Source organism: Cervus elaphus, chromosome X, assembly GCF_910594005.1.
Source record: "Cervus elaphus chromosome X, mCerEla1.1, whole genome shotgun sequence".
NCBI classification, from domain to species: domain Eukaryota; kingdom Metazoa; phylum Chordata; class Mammalia; order Artiodactyla; family Cervidae; genus Cervus; species Cervus elaphus.
Genome location: NC_057848.1, coordinates 92166322 through 92194321, shown reverse-complemented (window position 1 = coordinate 92194321; position 28000 = coordinate 92166322). Strand labels below are relative to the sequence as shown.

Below are 28000 nucleotides of genomic sequence, written 5' to 3'. Positions count from 1 at the left end.
TTGGAGTGGGCTAAACCCTTATCAACTTCAGCTGCTCTCTCAACTTTGTTCACTGTCCTTTCCAGTGAATGCTTTTTACTATTTCAGGGTTCCCTTGTTCTCAGGTCCATCAGCCATCCTTCACTTCTGCTTTTTCCTTGATAACATGCTGGCCTCATAATTGTTGGTGATTTTTCCTCATCCACTTTTATTTTGAGAATCATGGGAATATTTTGTCACCTAATGCACTTGCAAATATTTTCCCATTTTTTTGGTTTTGCAAACTAGGTGCTCTGTCTGTTTTTCTATGCAGATTCTGGGAGTTTCAAAAACTACCACCATCTTCCCAGACTTTTACACTTACTATTACACTATTGCACTTACTATTACACTATTACACTTACTATTACACTATTACCTATTACACTTACTCTGGGCTCACTGGGGGAGAAATATTTTCTTTCTTTGGCTTCATAATAACTTTATGGGGCAAGTATTATTATCACCTCTATATTTTAGATGAAGTACTTGAGGTTGAGTGATTTAAACCACACAGCTAATAAATGGTGGAGCAATGACTCATCTCAGGTCTGGTCAGCATGAAATTCCATACTTTTAACTTTATAGAGACTACTTCTCCACTACTGTAAATTGCAGCCTAGTGTGGGTAGAATTTGAGAGCAAAAACTTATGTTTCTCATTAATTAACTTATGCATACATCAAACATGTAATGAATACATCATATGCTAAATATTGGGCTTGGTCCTGGAAATGTAAAAGTGAAAAATAGTGCCAGAGCCCTTGTTAACAAGAGGCAATAGATATCATTAAATCAAAGGTGACATTGGCCACGTAAAAGTTGTACCTACATTCATTTGCAGGAGTAACTAAATATTTTGCAAACCAGCTTAGATCTACTTGCAAAGATGAACATACTGAGTACACCAAGGTGAAATTTGTTGAAGTTTAGAGTCTTTTCAAATTATCAAGTTTGCCAAGACTCTGTTCTTGTTAATTAGTTTCACAATGTGATATGTTAACAGTAGAATGGCTCATATTTTATGAAAAGTAATTTTGAACAAATACAACCTAAAGCTTTTAGCAGCCAAACAAATTGGAACAGTGTATCTTCTGTTAACTTTTACCTATAAGGACTGTGATTTATTTCAAAGATTAAAGAAAAGTTGCTATGACTACCGCTGTTTTGAATTATCCTTTTACAGATGGAAAGCTGAAGGTTAAATGAATAATATACATATTTTAAAAAAAACTTTATGCTATGGATCCTGTTAAAATTCAGATTACAATCTTGGCTTTTCTTTCCCTGTCTTTAATAAAAAGGAGTGGAGTTGGGGGGTGCTGGTATATTAAAATTGTGTTTCTGTGAAGTGATAAATGTAAAGCTGACAGAATTAGAAAAAAACTAATTTTCCTCAGGACCTGAAAATCTGCAGGATGGCTGACAAAACTGTTTTAACAGGGCTGCTTTCATGGAAATATAAAGAAATAGGACTGTTACAGTCATCTTCTCTTATCCTTGGTTGTAGGAGTAATGTTCCTTTCTGGTAATTAATCTGACTTCATTTATACTTACATTTGTTATTAATGTCAAGAATAAAATTTTCTGTTACTGTGCCTATTCAGTGTGTACTGACTTTCTGCAACATTTGGCCAATTATTTTATAGTGCTTTTTACTTTAGTTTTTATTAGTGAAGCTAACAGAAGGTAAATATAGTATTCAATGTCTATACCTATTTTCTTTATTTGAGGGGTTTTGATTTAGGATATAAGAAGTTTAAATTTATTCTTTTACTACTGGAAACTTATATTAACCCTTATAAAACATAGAAAAATAAGAAATAAGGCTGTTGAAATCCCGAGTATGTTGTAAGTTTATATGAAGTAAATTAAAATTACAAACAGATGAGCTTTTGAAATGCTATAATTTTAACAAATGTCTACAAGGGGAAAATGTAGAAGAAAAAACTTTTGCATAAAGGACTATGAGATCTATACTTATACTGTAGGTATATCTTGATGTATGAGATGGTGTCTTATCTAAATTTAATGTTTACATTGTGACATTGTGAACAGATACACTGAATTAAAAAGCCTTCAGACTGTCCATTTAAACCCATGCCACTATTGCTGTTCCCAGAACATTCCATAGCTTTCTCATTACCTTTTCATCAGGTTTGCCTAAATAAAAGACTAACAATATAGGCAGAAAAAAATAAAATACTCGTGTTAACATAGGGCCTTCCCTCATAGTCAGTAAAGAATATGACTGCAATGCAGGACACTGCACTGGGGTTTGATTCCTGGGTTGGGAAGATCCTCTGGAGAAGGAAATGGCTAACCACTCGAGTATTCTTGCTATATATATATATGTGTGTGTGTGTGTGTGTGTGTGTGTGTGTGTGTGTATGTGTGATCTATTATATATGTATATACATTGGTGTGTATGATTTTATCATATACATCCAATACATTGATTAATATATTGCATATTCTACTAACAGTAGCCAAAAGTTCAAAACACACATTTATCAACTGATGAATGGATAAGCAAAATATGATTTATCTATACAATAGAATTTTATTCAGTCATAAAAAAGAAATGAAGTAATTTTACATGCTACAAAATGGATGAACCATGAAAACATTATGCTAAGTGAAAGAAACCAATGACAAGGATCTATAAACCATTTGATGAAACATTCAGTATAGTCAAATCCACGGAGAAGAGAAGCAGATTAGTGGCTGCTAGTGGCTTGGGAGGTGAAAGAATGGGGAGTGACTGTTTAATAGATATGAAGTTTCCATTCAGGGTGAGGAAAAAGTTCTGAAGCTAGATAGTGGTGATGGCTGCACAATATTGCAAATGTATTGAATGTCACTGAATTGTGTACTTTATAATGGTAATTTTATGTCATGTGTATTCTCCCAAAATGAAAATACATAATATGAATATGGTAGACTTACTGTGTATACTGTTCTGCTTTAGAGTAGAAGCTCATCAGGAGCAAAGGTCATTGACATATTGCATTCCAATCTTTCTTTAACTGAAGAATAATGTATGATTTAAATGATTTTGTGAATATTTTATTTTATCATCTTTATTATCGTTTCTGTATTGCTATTGTAGAATTTGCTTATATTACATCTCACATAATTATACTATATCTTAAATCTGTAGTTTCGGTCCATTTAGACTAATCCTTTCTTTACAGTATGTATCAAAATATTTTGAGTGAGTGTGTGTGAGTGCTTGTGCATATTTGTGTATTTTTATTTGTGTATCCTTTGGGGATTCCCTGGTGTCTCAGTGGTAAAGAATTCGAATGCAATGCAGGAGACATAAGGTTGATCCCTGAGTTGGGAAGATCCTCTGGAGATGGAAATGGCAACCCACTCCAGTATTCTTGCTTGAGAAATCCCACGGACAGACGAGTCTGGTGGGCTACAGTCCATTGGGTCATAGAGTCGAACATGACTTAGCAACTAAATAACAACAACAACCTCTTTTAAGCACACACACACGCACACACATGTGTGCGCACACAGACACAGGCACACACACACATCCTTTGACATGCTTATTTTCTCTCCAACCAAATTATAAGTTTCTTGAAGGTTAGGATTTATAAGTTCAGTTTTTTCTGTTCTATCGCCATGCCTAACACAGTACTGAATATTTACTAGATATCAGTAAATCTATTGCCTGATTGATAGCACATTTCCATAAACAAATAATACAATAACATTGACATGTTGGTGAATATGGCATTTTGATAAATTAGTTTTTTATGTAATGATTTTCATCATTTGTACTGCATCATTTGATGCAGTACACTTATTTAAGATAGGTTATCCCCCAAATAGAATACTGGGATCAACCATCAAAAAACTAAAATCTGTGTATTTACTTGCACTCTTAATTATCTGTTTTTTGGGGGGAAAGACAACTATGTTTCTCATAAAACTTCAATCAGACAAATATGCTTAGAAATAGTCTATGTAAAAAAAAAGAAATAGTCTATGTAAAAATACTCAACTTTGTTACTAAAAATGTTACATAAATAGCAAGAAATTAGAAGAAAAAAGTAAAATATTTCCTCCAAAATTCACATGGCTTAAAAGAGCAGAGGGAATGGATCTTCAGAAAAAAAAAATGACAGCTTCAGACTTTTTACTTGAAGAATATAAAGTTAGCACTAGTCATGCTTAAGGATGGAGAGATTAGGAGGTATTAATGGAATCAGATGGGTAGAAGAGTGACCCATTTATGATAACTGTGATTTCATTACTGGTGTTGATTAAAAATAATATAGCAGGGCATATCTTTCTTTCTTATTTTTTATTTAGCCCTACCAAAGTTGCATGGTCTTGGATTAAGGCTATAGGAGTAGCTGGCTTGCTCCCACTAGTCAGAGTAAGCAGATTGAACATGACAGCATTGAAATACAAATCTAATTAAAAAAAAAAAAAACCTCTAGTATTGGCTCTAGTTCTCTTTGCTTAAACAAAGCTTAAACTTATGACTGAAAAACATGAGACAGTTGACAAGCGAACAGATTCTACTCTTCCCAGGTGAGAAAGTAATCATTATGTATGATGAGGGCTAGATCATATACAGACTACTCTGAAGTTACACTCCTTAATTAATGTGAATATCTTAGTTATCTAGAACTCAGTCCACTGGCATCTTGAAAAAAAATCTGTGAAAAATGGGTTCTAGGTAACTAAGGTATTATCACATACAATGAAGTACAATGGTATTTTATATGTTCAATTTCTATCATATTTAAAGTTATATTTAATTAGCATCTTGTTTTCTAATTAACATTAGGTTTCCTTTCTGTACATTTCTCAGCAGATTGAGTATTCATTATAATATGAATGATACAGATTGTTGTATTGATCAAAAGTAAAGTATATTTACGAATAAATCAACACCGACTTATCATCTTTAGATAACAGGTGAATGTGAGCAAAACTCTGACTAGTTGATTTTATGGATACACCTCTGATGCTTAGGCACTAATAAAGAAAACAGAACAAACAAACAAGCAGAGATTTTCACAAATAATTTATTTCACATAAATAATAATTTTAGCCAAATATGGATACAGTAAATACAACTGTGTTTGTAGATAAGGAGTAAATTCTCTATCTCCTTCTTACTAACTATATTAAAAATTCTAAGTTTATTCCCATGATTAAGATTGGACATGGCTTGGTTGGATTTCCCTTCAGATGAAGTACTCTAATGCTATTCTCCTAGCTTCCAGGTAAGAATAATGGAAATATTAAAATACAATTGTTATTTGGAAAAATTATGCAGGATATTTTATGATCCAGTTCTAAAATAATTAAGATAATAATTTTATGACTTTGGACTTTAACTTTTTAGCAAAGTATTCTTTCCTAAAGCTCAAATATACTATCAATAATAAGCAACAAAATGGCTTAGAATAAAACCACTCTTAAGGAAGTTTTGAAATAATGAAAAGTATATGTCTTTTTACATACAGTGAAGCAATATCATCATCACGCTAAGAATAAAATGGAAGACTTTTTATCATTGATTTATTTTTGCCTCAATATGTTCTACTTATTTTGCTTCTGTTTTCATATGAATAGTTCTGATATAGTTGACTTTAATTGTTACTACAAATTTAAAAGTTTATCCCAAAAGTTAGATTATATTCTTTGTATAGTTATATATTTTATAATTATATATATTATATATATAACAATTATATATTGTTGTGTTATATATATAACAATTATATATAACAATATATATAATTGATATATATATTTATAAATAATTATTATATATAAATATTTATAATTATAATTTATATAATTCATATAATCATAAATATAATTATATATTTTAGAGTAACAAATTTTTTATTTAACAAATTATTTTCTCTTGAAAGTAATATTATGGAACATTTTTATAGAGAAATAATTGTTGAAAGCTATAATTTTACCAAAACTGTTAATACTATTCAATAGTATTCAGATTAATTTTTTTCAATATATATTTAAAATGGAACTAACTGTACTTTGTGATGGGATTATATTACACAAAATTATTAGAAATTTTTTCCGTTGATCTTTTATGAAATAAAACAGAATTATAACACAATTATAAGAAATTACTAAATATTTCAATATTTTAAATGTACTATTATCTTGGAATTTCTCACAAAAGAATACTCTAATAGGAATGTGTGTTTTTAAACTAATGAAAAAATAATGTTTTCTTTCATCATAATAAGCAAATACATACAAGATACTGTGCAGAGCAAAAGTACATTCCCAAATTATCAACTTTCACTTAAAATAGAAAATATGTAAGTTGCATTATTCCCCAAATGTGAATTGACCTTCAGATTTTTAACACTGAACCGATTTACAGAGATTTGCCCAAAAATATGCCATCTTTGGTGATTATTAAAATGTCTTAAGTGATTATATCTCCTATTTCTCTATTTTCTTATTCTGTGCATACAGACATATCCAATGACATGACATTCTCTCACCCCTACAGTTCAGTTCAATTCAGTTAAGTCGCTCAGTCGTGTCCGGCTCTTTGTGGCCCCATGAATCGCAGCACACCAGGCCTTCCTGTCCATCACCAACTCCCCCAGTTTACTCAAATCCATGCCCGTTGAATCGGGGATGCCTTCCAACCATCTCATCCTCTGTCGTCCCCTTCTTCTCCCGCCTTCAATCTTTCCCAGCATAAGGGTCTTTTCAAATGAGTCAGCTCTTTGCATCAGGTGGCCAAAGTATTGGAGTTTCAGCTTCAAAATAAGTTCTTCCAATGAATATTCAGGACTGATTTCCTTTAGGATTGATTCGTTGGATCTCCTTGCAGTCCAAGGGACTCTCAAAAGTCTTCTCCAACACCACAGTTCAAAAGCATCAATTCTTCAGTGCTCCAGCTTTCCTTATAATCCAACTCTCACATCCATAAATTACTACTGGGAAAACCATAGCCTTGACTAGACAGACCTTTGTTGGCAAAGTAATGCCTCTGCTTTTTAATATGCTGTCTAGGTTCGTCATAACTTTTCTTTCAAAGAGCAAGCGTCTTTTAATTTCATAGCTGCAGTCATAATCTGCAGTGATTTTGCAACCCAAAAACATAAAGTCTGCCACTGTTTCCACTGTTTCTCCACTTATCTGCCATGAAGTGATGGGACTGGATGCCATGATCTTTGTTTTCTGAATGTTGAGCTTTAAGCCAACTTTTTCACTCTGCTCTTTCAGTTTCATCTAAAGAGGCTCTTTAGCTCTTCTTTGCTTTCTGCCATAAAGGTAGTGTCATCTGCATATCTGAGGTTATTGATATTTCTCCCCCAGCGATCTTGATTCCAGTTTGTGTTTCATCCAGCCCGCCATTTTGCATGATGTATTCTGCATATAAGTTAAATAAGAAGGCTGACTATATACAGCCTTGACGTACTGCTTTCTCGATTTGGAACCAGTCTATTGTTCCATGTCCAGTTCTAACTGTTGCTTCCTGACCTGTATACAGATTTCTCAAAAGGCAGGTCAGGTAGTCTGGTATTCCCACCTCTTTTAGAATACTCCACAGTTTATTGTGATACACACAGTCAAAGGCTTTGGCATAGTCAATAAAGCAGAAATAGATATTTTTCTGGAACTCTCGTGTTTTCTCCATGATCCAGCAGATATTGGCAATTTGATCTGTGGTTCCTCTGCCTTTTCTAAATCCAGCTTGAACATCTGGAAGTTCTCAGTTCAAGTATTGTTGAAGCCTGGCTTGGAGAATTTTGAGCATTACTTTGCCAGCATGTGAGATGAGTGCAATTGTGCAGTAGTCTGAGCATTCTTTGGCATTACCTTTCTTTGAGATTGTAATGAAAACTGACCTTTTCCAGTCCCGTGGCCACTGCTGAGTTTTCCAAATTACAGTCTGAGGAAAGTGTAAATTTTACACTCCAAAAGAATTTTTCTGAGAAAAGATTTAGATGATACCATTCCCTGTTTTCATATCCCCTAGAATAACTGTTTAATTTATAAGGTGGGCTTCCCTTGTGGTTCACCCCTACATATGTTATCGATTCATTACAATGATTGGTATATTGGTACTGCTTTGCTATCCCAAAGAGTTCTTTCATTACCTCATTAGTTTATAATCCACCCATTTCTTTCCCACGTGTATGAAAAAGACTGGTTTCGTGTGTTCAATTTTTTTTTTTAAATAATCCTACAAGATTGGTATATACAGGTCTTATTTCTCTTTTAGATGAATACTGAAAAATCAAAAGCTAGTGAAAAAGCAACAATTACTATTTTTATCTAGGGCCTTTGTATTTTAGTATATCATTTAACTAACAGTACAAATTGGAGTTCATCTGGAAAAGGCAAATATTTCTGAAAAAAAAAAATCTAACAATTTGTGTGACCAACCTCTTTATTTAAGAGACCAATCTAATACACAAAGTGTACACTAGTATAGAAAATAAAGTTTATGGCCTTGAAGGATTTGACAATCTGAGGAAACTGTAAATTTTACATTGCAAAAGAATTTTTCTGAGAAAAGATTTAGATAATACCATTCCATATTTTCATATCCCTTAGGATGACTGTATAATGTATAAGGTGGGCTTCCCTTGTGGCTCAGATGGTAAAGAATCCACCTGAAGTATGGGAGACCTGAGTTGGATTCCTGGATTGGAAAGATCCCCTGGAAGAGGGCATGGCAACCCATTCCAGTATTCTTGCCTGGAGATTCCATGGACAGAGGAGCCTGGTGGGCATGGGGTCACAAAGAGCCAGACATGACTGAAAGACTAAGCACAGCACAGGAAATTAGAAAGATAGATAGATGATAGATACAAAGAAAGATAAAATTTTGTTACAGAGTGATAGAGAAAACTTGATTGATAAAAACAGAAAAAACAATACTTCTTACAGATGAAGCCTCTAAAACCCAAAGGACAACAGTGATTTACCCAAAGTCCAAATCTTGTTAGCAGTAGAGTCAGTTTTAGAATCTAGACCTTCCAACTCTTGGTCAAATATTTTTCATAAGCAATATTTCTGATAAATTTTAAAGTCACCTTAGTGAATCTTCTAATATCTAAAAGGTATTTCTTGATTTTTATGATAGCTTAAAAAAGGTAACCTTGACGTTCACGGCCATTACGACCTAATAGGTACATCTAGTATATATCCATTTTATTCTAAAACATTCAGACACAACTTGATTCTTTGCTTTGCATGAAAATAATGAATCGGCAGTGAATGCATCGAACAGCTGTGTGTTCATAAAGACCATGTGTTATTTTTGTTTAACGTTGTAATGTTTTGATGTGCTGCTGAGTGGCTTGTCTTTGGGAGACAGTAAAATGGCAGCTGGTTTTACCCTAGAAGACCTCTTACTAAAGAATTTCCAGCTGTGAATATATGATACTTCCTTAAATGGGCAAAGAGAAGTTAGCCCATATGTAAAATTGTTCTGCACATCCGTACTGCTTTAGGAACCATATTCTCTTGGCTTCAATAAGTTGTTTTTCTCTTGAAAATAAAATACAGAAAACTGAATTTGTACAAAATGTGTTTAAATAATTTGAAGGAAGGTTTTAAAAACAACTTTTGCAAATGTGGTCTTCTTGAAAGTATAAATTTATACCAGTATTTGAATAGAGCTAGGTACAATCAATATCATGATGAGTAGTTAAATTAATGGATGCCTTACTTTATAAAATTCATGCTTAAAATCACTTGCGGGCTTAAAATGCTAAGCCTGGTACGGGTCTATAGTCTCATTGGGAAAAATCTCCTAGATTTAATGGAAATGTTACATTGCATCATCTTAATAGTAAATAGATATTTACATTTTATACAAAATAAGAGTCGTTTATACTTTATCAGGTTATGAAAAGTGTGGATAACAACAACCATAAAATTAGCCAAATAGTTAAGCTGAGGCAACTACCTAGAGGCTTTAGTAGGTATTTGGCATCTGTTTGTCTCATTCTTACTATTAATGTTTGCTGCCAGAGCTGATGGGGAGTGTTGAAAAGGATTTACCACAGAAATGACTGGAGAAAGATTTTCTGAAGACTTTATGCATTATCAGTTGAGTCTCAACCTTAAATTATATTAAAGTTTGTTTTTCAAGTATATATTAAATAAATGTCAATAAAATTGTGTACATATTTTTTGGTTTTAAAGATAATTCAGAATTTAGCTAAAAGAATGAATAAAACAATGTTCATATTTGATGGAATACAATGGAAATACAATGTTATGTATCTGGCACAGATGGTCAGTGAACCAGTGAAGTTGCTCAGTCGTGCCCGATTCTTTGTGATCCCAAGGACTGTAGCCTACAGGGCTCATCCATTCATGGAATTTTCCAGTCAAGAGTACTGGAGTGGGTTGCCATTTCCTTCTCCAGGGGATCTTTCAGACGCAGGGATCGAACCCAGGTCTCCCGCATTGCGAGCGGATGCTTTACCATCTGAGCCACCAGGGAAGTTGCCTTCAATGCAGGAGACTGGAGTTCAGTTCCTGGGTCTGGGAGACCCCATGCTGAAGGGAATGGCTACCCACTCCAGTATTCTTGCCTGGGGAATTACATGGAGTAGCCTGGTGGGCTACACCCATGGAGTAGTGAAGAGCTGGACACGACTGAGCAACTGACACTTTGAATTCACTTTCACTTTCATCACCAAGTAAGACATTAAATAAAGGTAATGCTAATAGTGTTTAAACAGATATACCAGAATGTACAGAGTCTGAAATGTCGTTGCCTTCATAGCAGATACTTTGAAATACAATTTGAAATTAAACATTCCAAAAATGGTGTGAGCAATGGAAGCCTCCTTGTAAGTAATGACTATAACTCCTCAGGATAATCACTTGAAAATGTCTTTTACTCAACTATGTATGTTCTGGTAAGTTTGTTAACAACCAACTTAACATATAGCCATGTCTCATTTAGGATCTAACTGTGTTGTGTGTGTGCAGAAGCATGCATACACCTCATTGCCTGTCTTCCAGTTCCACTCTGCTTTTAGTCACAATCTTACATGTGGAAGACAGGATCTCAGATTGTAAATATAGCATTTACAAACTATGATTTCTGAGCTATATCTAGTTTTCCTGTGAGTTAAGAATTGTTTCTACATTTTAAAAATGTTGGAAAAAATTCAAAAGGATGATGCTTTGTGATATGTGGAAGTTATATGAAATTCAGATTTCAGTGTCCATAATAAAGTATTATTCAAACACAGTCATATCTGTTTATATGTCATCTATGGCTGCTTTCACAATACAATGCCAGACCAGAGTATTTGCAACAAAAATCATGGTCTACAAAGCCTAAATTATTTACGATTTACCCCTTTACAGGAAAAAAAAAATAGCGAATACTTAGCAAGTTTTTTTTTTTTTCATTTATTTTTACTAGTTGGAGGCTAATTACTTTACAATATTGTAGTGGTTTTTGCCATACATTGACATGAATCAGCCATGGATTTACATGTGTTCCCCATCCTGATCCCCCCTCCCACGTCCCTCCCCATCCCATCCCTCTGGATCTTCCAGTGCACCAGCCCTGAGCACCCGTCTCATGCATCCAACCTGGGCTGGTGATCTGTTTCACCCTTGATACTTGTTTCAATGCTTCAATGCCGTTCTCTAAGAACATCCCACCCTTGCCTTCTCCCACAGAGTCCAAAAGTCTATTCTGTACATCTGTGTCTCTTTTTCTGTTTTGCATATAGGGTTATCATTACTATCTTTTTAAATTCCATATATATGCGTTAGTATACTGTATTGGTCTTTATCTTTCTGGCTTACTTCACTCTGTATAATGGGCTCCAGTTTCATCCATCTCATTAGGACTGATTCAAAGGAATTCTTTTTAATGGCTGAGTAATGTTCCATTGTGTATATGTACCACAGCTTCCTGATCCATTCATCTGCTGATGGGCATCTAGGTTGCTTCCATGTCCTGGCTATTATAAACAATGCTGTCATGAACATTGGGGTACATGTGTCTCTTTCAGATCTGTTTTCCTCGGTGTGTATGCCCAGGAGTGGGGTTGCTGGGTCATATGGCAGTTCTATTTCCAGTTTTTTAAGGAATCTTCACACTGTTCTCCATAGCGGCTGTACTAGTTTGCATTCCCACCAACAGTATAAGAGGGTTCCCTTTTCTCCACACCTTCTCCAGCATTTATTGCTTGTAGACTTTTGGATAGCAGCCATCCTGACTGGCATGTAATGGTACCTCATTGTGGTTTAGATTTGCATTTCTCTGATAATGAGTGATGTTGAGCATTTTTTTATGTGTTTGTTAGCCATCTGTATGTCTTCCTTGGAGAAATGTCTGTTTAGTTATTTGGCCCATTTTTTGATTGGGTCATTTATTTTTCTGGAATTGAGCTGCAGGAATTGCTTGTATATTTTTGAGATTAATCCTTTGTCTGTTTCTTCATTTGCTATTATTTTGTCCCATTCTGAAGGCTGCCTTTTCACTTTGCTTATAGTTTCCTTTGTTGTGCAAAAGCTTTTAAGTTTAATTAGGTCCCATTTATTTAGTTTTGCTTTTATTTCCAATATTCTGGGAGGTGGGTCATAGAGGATCTTGCTGTGATCTATGTCGGAGAGTGTTTTGCCTATGTTCTCCTCTAGGAGTTTTAAAGTTTCTGGTTTTACATTTAGATCTTTAATCCATTTTGAATTTATTTTTGTGTATGGTGTTAGAAAGTGTTCTGTTTTCATTCTTTTACAAGTGGTTGACCAGTTTTCCCAGCACCACTTGTTAAAGAGGTTATCTTTTTTCCATTGTATAGCCTTGCCTCCTTTGTCGAAGATAAGGTGTCCATAGGTAAGTGGATTTATCTCTGGGCTTTCTATTCTGTTCCATTGATCTATATTTCTGTCTTTGTGCCGCTCCATGCTGTCTTGATGACTGTGGCTTTGTAGTAGAGCCTGAAGTCAGGCAGGTTGATTCCTCCAGTTCCATTCTTCTTTCTCAAGATTGCTTTGGCTATTCAAGGTTTTTTGCATTTCCATACAAATTGTGAAATTATTTGTTCTAGTTCTGTGAAGAATACCGTTGGTAGCTTGATAGGGATTGCATTGAATCTATAGATTGCTTTGGGTAGTATACTCATTTTGACAATATTGATTCTTCCAATCCATGAACACGGTATATTTCTCCATCTGTGTCCTCTTTGATTTCTTTCATCAGTGTTTTATAGTTTTCTGTATATAGGTTTTTTGTTTCTTTAGGTATATATACTCCTAAGTATTTTATTCTTTTTGTTGCAATGGTGAATGGTATTGTTTCCTTAATTTCTCTTTCTGTTTTCTCATTGCTAGTGTATAGGAAGTTTTCAAATCATCCACTTAAGTAAAAAGATAATGTGAGTGTAACAAGCAGTATATTTTCCCCTATACTTAAGGAACACTTATCCAGTCTTGAGATAAAATTGTATGGATTTATCAAGTGATATGAATAAAACAAAATAGTATCTTCTTGGGTTTCCCTTGGGACTTGAAGGAAAAATACTCCCCCTACTCCTCCCCCAAAAAAATACTTTCCAAATTTTAGGCATTAAACCACTGTGAGTGTGTGTTTTTGAATATGGCAGTTCTTCAATTAAATACGGTAGGGTGTGGTTAGAAGGAAGAAAAGACAGCTTGTGATTATCTTTTTACTTAAGTGGATGATTTCTTCTTCCTTCATATGAGGGTAGAAGCTGCATCTGCTTCAAGATGAGTTTGGTTATTATTACCTGGAGGTCCTATTGCTTGACTGGAAAACCAATACTGGGAGGCAAATATCTGCTCTGAATCTGCAAAGAAATGCTTCTAGGCTCAAAAGGGGGAATTGCATGTGCTTGCACTTAAGCCTGTTTGATCAACCTCTGCCTTTTATTTCATGGAAATGTGATTGTGATGAATATTTACTTCTCACAATCATCAGCATTATTTAGTGCCATTTTTGTGACCATGTCTAATCTTTTTTGAGGAATATGTTCTAACTTCTATCTTGTGCTAAAATCAGTGTGTGTGAGTGTATCCATGTGTATACATGTATACCCATAGCACATACATAAATGTGTGCATATGCATAATGTGGATTATTTGGATATTATTATTTTGACTATTTGGATATGCACATATTTATGCATGTATGTGTCCCGATGATTCTAGCATTGTCATAGCAACATGGCGATTATTGGTATGATCTAATAAAATTTAGCTTTCTTATTTCACTGGAATACAAGAGCCAAGGGTCTTGTTGATCTGTATAACAAAACTCCTAATCGGTATCTAAATGCCCTCACAGTAGCTTAATTTCCATCTACTAGCTGTACAGAAGCCAAATAATATAGAGCATGGGGGGCCAAAGAAATTTTCACTTATTGCCTCTTAACTGAAGGATAGGAAATATGCAGAACAAGTTAAATAGCCCTAGGGACTGTGTGTGTTATCACCAAGAAAGACAGAAATGTGAGTCATAAATTAGGTTTATTATATCTTGTATATGTTATAGCAAAAGAAGCATGAAAGTGATACCGTATCACTTTTCTTTTCATTCATCCATGAATATTAGATTTATCAATTATGCTTAGTGGTTAGTCCATGCATGAAAGAGGCATTAGAAAATCCATATAATCCTATAGTATAGCTGCAAAAATATAGTTAAGTATCTCACAATCACTTATATAAACCAAACTATAATATTCCTGAGAGAACTGAGTTAACATTCAATGTTTTGGCTAGGATATTAAACTTAGGTTATTGTTATATGTGTATGTGTCCATTTCAATGACATTGAATTGCAAGAAAATATGCTATATAATTTTCTTACCATCTGAGTTATGCATTTTTAATGTTAATGTTTTTTGCTAAAAATTATAGGCCTTTACCATTTAATTTCATTTTCTCTCTTATAGTTTGTCATAGATAAATCCTGACTGAGCTGTCTCTTTCTCATTAAATTCCTTAATAGTTCTTCTAGCAGTTTTTCTATCAACTAGCCTTCCCTTTCCAGTCTGAGTAGAGTTTTCTAAATATTATTATTTAATTATCTCACAGTGTCTAGGGTAAATCTTCCTGTACGGTAAATACCATCAAAAGTTTATTAACTAATTAAGAGAAACAAAAGTAAATGTTAAAATTTACTTAAAATCACAATGAGGGAAGTCTCTGAAAATTGGCTGAAACTTCCCCAAAGCTTCTCTGTGAGTTCCATTACATATTTCATATTCTGTAAGACAGTGATAGCAAAAATTAGGGCCAGCTTGACAATCTGATTTATTTTAAAGCTTTCTACTTGTGACTTTAAGTCAGACCTAGAATTTATTAAGCAACCAATTTCTTATAACTTTCACTATTTGTACCCTAACCTGAGCCACTACTATCTCTCACCTGAATTATTTCAATAGTTTCATAATCATCTCTGTATTTTTCCACTTGCTTTCCACACTCTATTCTCAAAAAAGCTTCCATAGAGAGACTCAAAAAGAAAGGAGCTAATCCTTCTGTTCATATCTCTAATACCTCTCCTCATTTAAACCAAAACCTAAGGTCCTTACAATAGTCTAGACTAGCCCTATACAATCTTCCTTCAAATTACCAATATGAGTCATTTCTATTTAACTTCATCTCCTTCTACTTTTTCCTCATTCAAATTAGGCTCTATTCTCTTCTCAGTGAATTATTGTGTATGAGTTCTTTTGCATATTTCCTTGTTTGAACCCCATGAAGCTGAAATAGTCACGAATTACTTTATGCTTTGTGGTCTTCTGAATAGTTTCCCTAAGACTCAACAGGTGTAAACAATGGTACAAAGGAGGCCCCAAACACAGGCAGAGCAATAACATGTTGTCTGTTCTCTCCTTTTGGGATTTTTTGCTTAAACTACAAATTATGCCAGGTTGAAATGGAGACTCAATGAGCCATTTTGAGCAACCTACACACACTGTTGATTTTGACATTTTCTTGTCTTTTTAGTGGTCCAGAGGATACCATTGAAAATTACTGCTTCAGTGCCTGAAAGAATTAATGTAGCTTCCAGAAATGATTATTACACTCCCCAGGAGTAGCTTATCTATCTGGAGAATCTGGCTTAGTTTGTTGGTAAAATGCACATCTGCTACAAGACAGGATAGGGATGACTACTGATTAAAGGAGACTTCAGTGACTCTGCTCCTTAGAAGAGCACTAGCAAAGCAAGTTTACTGATTATGAAGTGCTTAAAGATTATATTCAAAGTCCAATGTGCCTTTTATCATCCCTCCCACAGGCAATTAACTGAACATAATCAGTAATACTTTATATGCTCAAATCCTCTCCCCATTCCCTTTTAACTGCCTTTCCATCTCAGTTCACTGTATTACTACTCATCTCCACCTCATTTTGGGCAGTCAAGTGAGGATGAAATTTCTCCCTCTATGTAGTTAAAATCTAAAATATGTGACATCAGAAATTGGAGGAGATGAGGCATTTATAATGGATATGAGATTTTGGGGCTGCTATATCATTTAAATCCTTTTGTCATAATGTTCCCAGATCCATCATATTTCAGGGATTACCATATCTATTTCGTTTAGGTTACCAATTCAATCTGACATTAGGTGAGTTATTCTTTGAACTTATTGTAACATATGCAATTTCAGGCATCTTCTTTGCAAAGAAATCAGGAAGAAGGAGTACATTTTGAAACTGTTATTACCTTTAGATAGCATTAAGTGTTTCTGAAAATCAAGAGAAAACTTTTGAATTTAAAAAATGTTATCAAATATTTAATTAATAATTTTTCATGGTAAAACCTTATTTTATTACTTATTGCACAAAAAGAAATCTTACCTGATTTGTTTGCTCATTTTACAATGAGATCTTGATTAATATTGAAAAATCATGTCAAAAAAACTTAAAAAAGCTACAATAAGTAGATTTCAAGCTTTTGTATTTCTAAATAGTAACTGGTTTTACATTTTTACATTTTCTGATGGGGAAAAGATTGCAGTAAAGATTAATGCATTTTGAAAATGATAGAAGACAATTTTTTTTCAGTAGTTTCAAAACTTTGGCATTATGGTTCATGATTTTGAATGTTTTAGGAGTTACTGCTTATGTTATTGATCATTTTTTTTAATTACACTTTGAAAAGTAGACTTGTTCATATAGTAGACTATGAAATATAAAATCTAAGTAAAGTTGTTTCTTAAACCATCACCTTATTGGTACTGTCTCATGATAAGAGCATTTTTCTACTTTTGTCTTGATATTTTGTCATAATAATCCAGTGCAAACCATATCATAATTTGGTTATACAAATACTCAGGGTTTTGAAATCACAGTCCAGGATATCTGCTTCTCCCTAAGTTTCTTTTAAAGATATGCATTGTTTTAAAAATATTTATCTATTTTTTTTTATGGCTGTGCTGGGTCTTCAATGCTGTGTGCGCTTTTGTCTAGTAGTGATGAGTGGGGCTACTCTCTAGTTGCCATGTGGGATTCTCATTTTGGTGGCTTCTCTTGTTGCAGAGCACAGGCTCCAGAGTGCATGGGTTTTGCAGTTGTGATGTACAGGCTTAGTTGCCCAGTGGTATGTGTGATCTTCCTGGACCAGGGATTGAACCAGTGTCCCCTGCATTGCAAGGCAGCTTCTTAACCACTGGACTACCAAGGAAGCACTCCTTAAGTTTTCACATTAGTAAAAGGCAGTGTAAGTTGATGAACTTTGGTAGTTAGGCCAGTAAAGGAGTAAATAATTCTGGGTTATATTCCTTGAGCTTCAATTTACAATAATACATTGTATATATTTGATATTGTAAAAGGGTGAATGAGTACCATATAAATAACAAATATTATAATTTAAAAATAACTTCATAAATGTGATATAATTCTAAAACAAATGATTTACCAAAATACTTTTTAATTAAAATATATGTGGTAAGAACATGAATGTGAATATTTCCCATGTAATGCATTAAAGTTTAATGTTCAAAATTAGGAAATAGTGTCTATAAAAAGCCTATAATATCTTAAAATATTCACTTATTAAATTAATATATACTGTGGAGTGGGATGCTGTCATATTTTTACTGAATGATCAGAATTTTTGTCTTGAATAAATATCAGCTATGTTTACTTTTTAAAAACACATGTATAAGTGTTAGTGGAAAATTAATCTGTATTAAATGTATCTTTCTCAAGAGTTCTCTATGTAAAATACATGACTCAGATGAAAACACATCTGTTATTTTCTTCTAATGAACATCTAATATGGGCTTTTATAGTAACATTTATACTATACAGTGATTTTCTATCAATGAACTACATTTTGCTAGTGAGTAGCTATTTCCAAATGCAAATAATTCTGAAAAAAACCCAAAACTCTGTAGTTCAGGAAGCAGTATCATTGTTAATTTTTTAAATAACACATTTCAGTGATTTTCAGTTTATTGTACCATTGTAGGTGACTTACATATAACTATGCATTTTTCAGATGATAGATACTTTCATGCTGTTATTGAATAAAAATTCCCTAGGTTTCGTCTTGAAAGGGATGATACTTGTATATTAATATTGATACATATATAGTTAAAAAGTAATAGAGTATACTTTTTTAGAAATTAATTATTGTTTCTGGTATGTTAGCACATTAAGAACAACAGTGCTTAAATATACAAATAATTTCTTTAACACATTTTACTTCTATTGACTTTTTTTCAGTAAAGTTTCAATGCAATTACTGCAATTAGTGGTTATTGCTCTATTTGTTTCCTTGTCAGTGCAACTGTGTAATGGTTTATAAAATGTAGAGGACTGGGGTGTAAATCATTGAATGTATGCATAGCAGAGGGCCTAAAATGTCTTTAGGTGACTGCTAGGCTTGCTCTCCCTTAAGACCCATAATTTTGAAGATATTTCAAATCTTGTGTTTAGTAATGAATATTTTTCCAAAATAGATAATACTGATATTATGAGTCTTTCATCAGAGCACTAAATTATCTTTCCTTCTTAAGCTTTCATGGACAGTTGGCCCACAGTGATAAATCTAAAACCTAGAGCTAGAAAAAGAAAATTAATACACACAGAATGGAAATCCCTTGGCTGCTATAATTTATAAGCAAATGTTCTCTATGAAAAAAAAAAAAAACTTCACAGAAATAGCAAGTTGTCAATTTATCAGTCAGAATGATGTATAATCTTCACAAAAGTTCAATCATATACAAATCCAATATAAAATTTTAATTTGCCTTTAAGTGGTTGAGTTTTACTGACAAACATACTATAATAAACATAACTTTCTGGAGGTCTAAAATAGCAGCATCAATGTATTAGGTATGTATAATCTTGTATTTACAGATGATTGATAGAGTTAATGAGAAAAATTCCACTTACCTAAAATCTTACAAGGCTGAAATACTCAGCAAAGTATTTGTTCAACTTGTCGATTTAATATAAATATGTTGTTGAAATTCCTAAAGATAGAGCCTAGTTATCTGGCAATGGGTTGTAGTGAAATTCTTTTAAAGTTCATTGAACATGGGAAGGATGTAATTTATTCAAATTTTCCACTTGTAAATCAGGATTTGACTTTTCAAAATGTTTATTTTTTCCAACTAATGAAATGGACTTGAAAAGAATTAGCAAAATCTCTGCAGAACTGTGACAGAGTAATTCTGATGACTATGTTGTCATTAACGTTTTCACTGACAGGAGCTGAACACGGAATTGAGATGAATATATGTATATTGTTGTTTAGAGGATTTGTTTTTGTTTTGATTTGTTTTCCAAAAAGAAATTTAGTTGTAAATGCTTTATAATGTTGGCAACTCCTTCCTTTCTAGATAAATTGAGATCATATATCTGTATATTTAATGGATATATATAGTAAAAAAAAAAGTTTAGAAAGGGATTCCTGAATTTCTAAATACATAACTAATAGTATAGGTAAGAGGAGGCAGAAAGTTTCCTTGGCTTTATTATACTGCTAAGTAAACATAGACTTTTTTTTCATTTATTTTTATTAGTTGGAGGCTAATTACTTTACAATATTGTAGAGGTTTTTGCCATACATTGACATGAATCATCCATGGATTTACATCAACTTTTAAAGTGTAAATATGTGGCAGTTAAAAATCTGTTCAATTTTAGCATCTGACTTTGAGTTTGCTTTTTTCCACCTTATACTTTTGATTACACAGGTGTTTATTGTATTTGTTGTGGTGGTCGTTATTCTCTGCATGTAGGTTATCTACCTGCTAGTAGCTGTGAGGAAAATACATAAGCATTTGGTGTATTTCTTATCAATCTATTGCCAAGACCAAATGAGTGAATTCTTGTTATTTAAAGAAATGTCCTGTGATTTAGTGCAGTTGCCACTACAATGTTTTCTGATTAATGTAAGTACAATACTACTAAAAGTCAAAGCATTAGACAGGAAAATGAGTTATTTGGGGACTCCTTTATTTGCATCAAATAATGTATATTGTATGTAACCACATCTATATGGTCACATGTTCTCAGCCCTCTCATGCCCATTTCATCTTTCATTGAATTACAGAAGGGATCCCTAGGGATTATATTTAGCAATAACCAAGAAAGATAAACTTTAAATTAAATCTTGAAAGGACTGATAATAATCTTACATTTCCAAATATAAATTGCAGTATTATTATTACAGTAATCACTTTAGCATATTTTATATAGCCTTATACTGCATATTATAACAGATGATATATCAAGCAAAGGAGATAACATCTCAAAAAACATTAAAATATATCATTATAAAGATATCTTGTTACTCTCACAAGCAGGTACTCGTCAGCTCAAGCCATACCACTGCATTCCTTAGGGTCATTGCAAATCATATATTTGTGTTTCAGGTTTCCTGGGAAAAGCTGGGATTCCACTTCAGCCATTCTCTTTTTGTCATAATTAGTCTTGTTCTATACACATAGATTGAGTCACTACTGGGCCTCTGGATCAATCTAGCTTCCAGCTTCTTTGATCGTCAATACATTCAAGATGCTTCTGTTTTTTATGTACTTTAGCATTATCCCTTTGCTTAGTTGTATTTTCACTTGTTCTGGGATGTGTTGTGATCATGCGTGCATGCGTGCTAAGTCACTTCAGTCATGTCTGACTCTGTGACCCTGTGGACTGTAGCCCATTGGTTTCCTCTGTCCATGGGATTCTCTAGGCAAGAATACTGGAGTGAGTTGCCATGCCTTCCTCCAGGGAATCTTCTCTACCCAGGGATGAAATCCACATCTCTTATATATCCTGCATTGGCAGGCAGGATCTTTACCACTAGGACCACTGGGGAAGTCCCCATGTGTGACCATGCTATACATTAAAAGCTGATATGTGGCATAGTGTAACCTAACCAGGGTATATTTATGGCTTACATTTTCAGGTAACATATAGAAAGGTGAATAATATCTTCTCTTTTGTTGTTGTTTCTAAGAAGTCAGAGTAAATAGTTTCCCCTATCCATCTTCCAGAGAGAAGTTTGAAACCTATTGTGGTAAGAATACAGAGACAGATTTTTGGAAGTTGGATTTAGAAACATTCACACAATGCATTTTCAAGCAGCTATAAAAGAAGGTTTTAACAGGCTTGAAAAAACCAGATGTTATTCAGCTCAATGAATTGTCAAGATCAAAGTAGATATATGCACAGGAGCCACTTTGGGCTACATAGTCCTGCTTTTGTGGATGCACCTTAAATGCAAGATGGATGCATTCACTGCAGTTGGGTGTACAGGAGGGAAAAGAATGTTTGCTGACTACATTTTTCAGATTAAAGTAATATTAATCTCAATATCAGATGTTGATTCTTAGTTAGTTATATACCAACTTGGGAATGTCTTCAATTGCAGGACTTTCATAGTTCGGGAGAAATGATGGATAGTCTAATTGACTGAGGTTTGGAGATGTCGTATGATCATCTGAAAATATATCCTTCCAAAATACTATTAATTACTGCTTACAAAGTGACGTGAGACTTCTGTTTTCAAGAAAACACATTTTCTCTCCTCCTCAACAGCTACTTTCTCACTTTGGTCATGTTAAAAGTGTTCTTTCTCTCAAACACTCATTCCTTTTAAAATTTTGAGACTGCAGGACTTTGGGTTTACATATACAACTCAAAATAAATGAAACAAAAAAGCTGTCCAGTTTTAACTAGTAAAGTCAAGGTACTTAACATTTAATCTGGAAAGCTCAGCAGTGGCCACAGAACTAGAAAAGGTCAGTTTTCACTCTGATAACAAAGAAAGGCAATACCAAAGAATGCTCAAACTACCGCACAATTGCATTCATCTTACACACTAGCAAAATAATGCTCAAAATACTCTAATCCAGGCTTCAACAGCACATGAACTGTGAACTTCCAGATATTCAGGCTGGATTTAGAAAAGGCAGAGGAACCAGAGATCGAATTGCCAACATCCGTTAGATCATTCAAAGAGCAAGAGAATTTCAGAAAAACATCTACTTCTGCTTTATTGACTACGCCAAAGCCTTTGACTGTGTGGATCAAAACAAACTGAAAAATTCTTACAGAGATGGGAAAACCAGACCACCTGACCTGCTTGAAAAATCTGTATGCAGGTCAAGAAGCAACAGTTAGAACTGGACACAAAAAAACAGAATGGTTTCAAACTGGGAAAGGAATACGTCAAGGCTGTATATTGTCACCTTGCTTGTTTAAATTATATGCAGATTACATCTTGTGAAATGCAGGGCTAGATGAAGCACAAGCTGGAATCAAGATTGCCAGGAGAAATATCAAGAACCTCAAATATGCAGATGACATCACCCTTATGGCAGAAAGCAAAGAGGAACTAAAGAGCCTCTTGATGAAGGTGAAAGAGGAGAGTGAAAAAATTGGCTTAAAACTAAAAATTCAGAAAACTTAGATCATGGCATCCAGTCCCATTACTTCATGGCAAATCGACAGGGAAACAGTGGATACAGTGAGAGACTTTATTTTTGGGGATCTTCAAAATCACTGCAGATGATGACTGCAGCCATGAAATTAAAAGATGCTTGCTCCTTGGAAGAAAAGCTATGACCAACCTAGACAGCTTATTAAAAAGCAGAGACATTCTTTTACCAACAAAGGTCCCTCTAGTCAAAGCTATGGTTTTTCCAGTGGTCATGTTTGGATGTGAGAGTTGGACTCTAAAGTAAGCTGAGCACCAAAGAATTGATGCTTTTGAGCTGTGGTGTTGGAGAAGACTTTTGAGAGTCCCTTGACCTGCAAGGAGATCCAACTAGTCCATCCTAAAGGAAATCAGTCCTGAATATTCATTGGAAGGACTGATATTGAAGCTGAAACTCCAATCTTTGGCCACCTGATGCAAAGAACTGACTCATTGGGAAAGACCCTGATGCAAAATTGAAGGTGGGAGGTGAAGGGGATGACAGAGGATGAGATGGTTGGATGGCATCACCGACGCGATGGACATGAGTTTGAGTATGCTCCGGGAGTTGGTGATGGACAGGGAAGCCTGGTGTGCTGTGGTCCATGGGCTTGCAAAGAGTCAGACATGATTGAGCGACTGAACTGAACTGAACAGAACATTTATGAGCCACATATTTATTACCAGACAATTCAAAGCTTTGTTATAGTAAGTACTAAAAAGGAATGTACTTACTTTTTGCATACTTTCTTACCCAGAGAAGCTAAATGTGGCAACTTTTGGCCACCACTTTTTGGTTTCTGACTTTTTGGTTAAAGATCACACTTTTTTTGTTAAAAATGCCATCTGAAAGTATCTACCAGAAAATAAATTCATTTTATGGCATTAGCTGTTATATTTTCACATTGAATGCAGTTTTAAGGGATCTCCTAGGGAATTTAAGGGGATTCACATAATTCAAATTCCTATTATAGCAATAGTGGATTGAGCCTTTAAAAGATATGAATTGAATTTATAGATGGAAAAGACTGACATCTGTAGAGAAAAATGCATTTTTATTAAAAATAAAAATATCACCAACATTTTATATTTACTAAAAGGATTGCTCCTTTTCATATTTTTATAGTATTTTCCATAATTTATTATACAAAATTAATGATTTTAGCACAACTGAAAACCATTTTGTTCATCATATTAAGTTTATCCTTAATGCTTGCTGGTATGATTTGAATTCCAAAATTAACAAATATCTGGCATCAAATTAGAGCTCTTATTGATACTTACATGCCAAAGTTTTGATGACCTGAAAGACAAGTTCATTCATTTGTTCTTTTTCGGTTACTTGAGTAGGAAATGGCAATTTACTCTAGTATTCTTGCCTGGAAAATTCTATGGACAAAGGAGGCTGGAAGGCTACAGTCCATGGAGTCACAAAGCGTCAGACAGGACTGAGCGACTAAGCACACACGCACGGACAACAATAAGTGTTATAGCTATGAGAAATGCAATTATGTTTACTTTGTAGGAAAGCTATAATTCATACTTCAAAAACTATATTTTCATAGCATACAGCAAGATACTGATGTGAATGGAAGGTTTGTCTTTTTTTATATTGCTTATCATTTTATTGACATAAATTTGAAACATGGTCGAATGATTTCCCAGCATAAAATTCCATAGTCTACTGGAATTATGTTCTAATGCTTTCTTTACTTATTAAGTATTCACTATAGAAAACACTGTATACACAGAGCCCATTTTTGTGGAAGTACGGACTCTGGAGCTAGACTGTTTGGGTCTGAATTCTTGCTCCTTGAAGCTTTCTAGTTGTGTGATCTGGGACAAGTCAATGGACAGTTCTGAGCCTCAGTTTCCTCATGTTTTTAAATGGAGTTTTTAATAATAGTACTTTGCTTTCCATAAAAGAGTATTTAACCTAAATACCAGGAAAGTAGGTTATAAATCCTGCAAGTGTAAGGCTTTTACACATCTGTCTTTATATATACAGTACTTAGGAGCATACCTACTAAGTATGATAAGCAAATAATATTTTGAATGAAAATAAATGTTCCACTGCATGTTGTAAGTTAATTATAATTTCCTTGTAATTTCCGGCTCAAATTGCACTGGAACCCAATGTAACACCATATTGTACCAAGTTTGCTGGTTTACATTCTAATCTAATTCAAGAAATATTTTTTTTAATGAACTTCATAACATGATGGTCCCCTTTCCTCTGTTTCAACACCATTAGATGATATTCTTTTTCTTTTTTTACACAATAAATGTTCAAGAGTTTATTCATACTAATTTCTATAGCATGGAGATTAGTTCAATAGAACTAACTCATAGGCTGAAGGATAGATGAATGGAGGGATAAATGGTTGGATGCAAAGACAGACAATCAGATGCAAAATATAGAATTACTTTTCAACACACTGTCTAGGTTTGTCATCACTTTCCTGCCAAGAAACAATCGTCTTCTGATTTCATGGCTGCAGTCACCTTCCGTAGTGATTTTGGAGCCCAAGAAAAGTAAATCTGTCACTACTTCCACCTTTTCCCCTTCTATTTTCCATGCAGTATTGGGGCTGGCTGCCTTGATCTTAGTTTTTTTCTTTTTTTTAATATTTAATCTTAAGTCGGCTCTTTCACTCTCCTCCTTCACCATCATCAAGAGGTTCTTTAGTTCCTCTTCACTTTCTGCCATTAGAGTGATATCATCCACATATCTGTGGTGGTTGTTGTTTCTCCTGCCTATCTTGATTCCAGCCTGTAACTCATTCAGCCTGGCATTTCTCATGATGTGTTCAGTTTATAGATTAAACAAACAGGGTGACAGCAGACAGCCCTGTTGTACTCCTTTGTCAATTTTGAACCAATCAGTTATTCCATACTGGGTTCTAACTGTTGCTTCTTGACCCAAATACAGATTTCTCAGGAGACAGGTAAGATGGACTGGTATTCTCATCTCTCTAAGAGCTTTCCATAGTTTGTCATGATCCACACAGTCAAAGACTTTGGTGTAGTTAATAAAACAGAGGTAGATATTTTTTCTGACATTCCCTTGCTTACTCTATAATCCAGTGAATGTTGTCAATTTGATCTCTAGTTCCTCTTCCTTTGCTAAACCCAGCTTGGACATCTGGAAGCTATTTTTTCACATAATGTTGAAGCCTAGCATGCAAGATTTTAAGCATGACCTTACTAGCATGGGGTCAGGGTAGGTCAGACGGAGGGCTTCAGCTGGTAAAGAATCCACCTGCAATGCAGGAGACCCTGGTATGATTCCTGGGTTGGGAAGATCCACTGGAGAAGGGATAGGCTACCCACTCCAGTATCCTCGGGCTTCCTTAGTGGCTCAGTTGGTAAATAATCTGCCTGCAATGTGGGAGATCTGAGTTCGATCCCTGGGTTGGGAAGATCCCCTGAAGAAGGGAATGGCTACTCACTCCAGTGTTCTGGTCTGGAGAATTCCATGGACTGTACAGTTCATGGGTCCAAAGAGTTGGACACGACTGAGCAACTTTCACTTTCACTTTACTAGCATGGAAGATGAGTGCAATTGTCCGATGATTAGCACATTCTCTGGTTATGATTTTTTATGATTATATCATGATAAATGACCCAGGAAGGATTTCCAACATAATATGTTCTAAATTCCAAGCTGATGAAAATGTACTATATGTTAATCAATTATTTATTATATATGGTTAGGAACAAAATATCAACTGTTGAGACATATGAATACATGCAGTTGATATCCTATTTTTTCTTTTTACTGTCAGTAACAATATAATGAAACTATGCAAATTTGCATTTTTTTTCTAGCAATATGGGAAGGTGTGAGGATGTATGGGACTTCAATCTTAAGAGTGTACAATGTTTTCTGGTTGTTGTTGGTCTCAACAATCCCCAAAGCGTCAGACAAATGTTAGGGTGGGAGTTTTTAAAGTTAAAGGATATTAAAACATGATAAGAAGTTAGAGTCTGGGTAAATAACTCTGAGCATTCAAGTGAATAACCAAAAGACCATGTTTGATAGTGTTGAAAATTTAAAAATAAATAAATAAATTACACATATAAAAGTGTGAACTTTATAGCCTTTTTATTATACCTCAATAAATCTGTTTTTTTTTTTTTTTTCTTTTTGAAATGGACAAGTTATTTAATTAGGTTCTTTACAAGAAGTTCAGAATACTACTTTGTGAGGATAAATTCCATTTGTGAGAGCAAACACAGAGCGGAGGTAGCCCTGGAGCTGAGGGACAGCTTTGATTCTTCGCAGAATTTGTGAGTCCACAGCTTTCTGATCAACCTTGAGCTGCCCTGTGATCTCATATTTCTCTCTCTGTGTGTGAAGATCTCACCCTCCTGGTGTTTGGGCTTATGCAGCTTCTTCTTCTTGAAGTAAGTGTCAGTGAGATGTTCTGGGATTTTCACACCACTGATAGTGATTTCAGTGGAGGTGGCAATGACAAATTTCTCGTGTGTTCTACGCAGAGGAACTCGATTGAGGGACAGAGGCCCAGTCACAAGTAGCAAGCCACTGCCCAGCTGTTTCAGGAAAACGACCCTTTTGCCTCTGTGGCGCCCCTTGAGGATGGTCAGAACAGTCCCAGGAGTGATCCTGGCGCGCAGCTTCCTCACGTGCTTATTGAAGGGTTTCTTGCTGTGACTCAACAGTTTCCGAGGCACGTCTTCAGTAGGGTAATACCTAGGCATTTTGCAGAGTTTGACCACAAGGGTACCACCGTTCTTGTCGCCACCAACTGGTTTTGTGACAGTAGAAAGAACCCCAACTTTCTTTTTCTTTTGACCTTGGATTTAACTGCTGAATACTTCTCTTGTACAGGGCCTTTCTGGAATACATGGCTGATCGGGAATATCTGCCAATTCCTCTGACCAGGACAGGGTTTTGGCTGCAGTGGGGCTTCCCCTTCTAAAGTTTCTTCACCATTTTCACCTTTTGAGCCATGTTGCCAGCATTAACCTTCTTGGCTTCAGGTTTTTTCTTCTTAGTATCTGGCTTCTCAGCCTTTTCATCCGCCAT

The 28000-nt window shown here is 34.6% G+C and overlaps 1 protein-coding gene and 1 pseudogene across 2 annotated transcripts in view; one reads left to right on the top strand and one right to left on the bottom strand.

Moving 5' to 3' along the window:
* The window catches only part of PCDH11X (protocadherin 11 X-linked), a 940417-nt gene that overhangs the window by 242040 nt on the left and 670377 nt on the right, over window positions 1–28000 (top strand). The window lies entirely within an intron of this gene.
* On the bottom strand, window positions 33–28000 carry LOC122689760 (annotated as a pseudogene).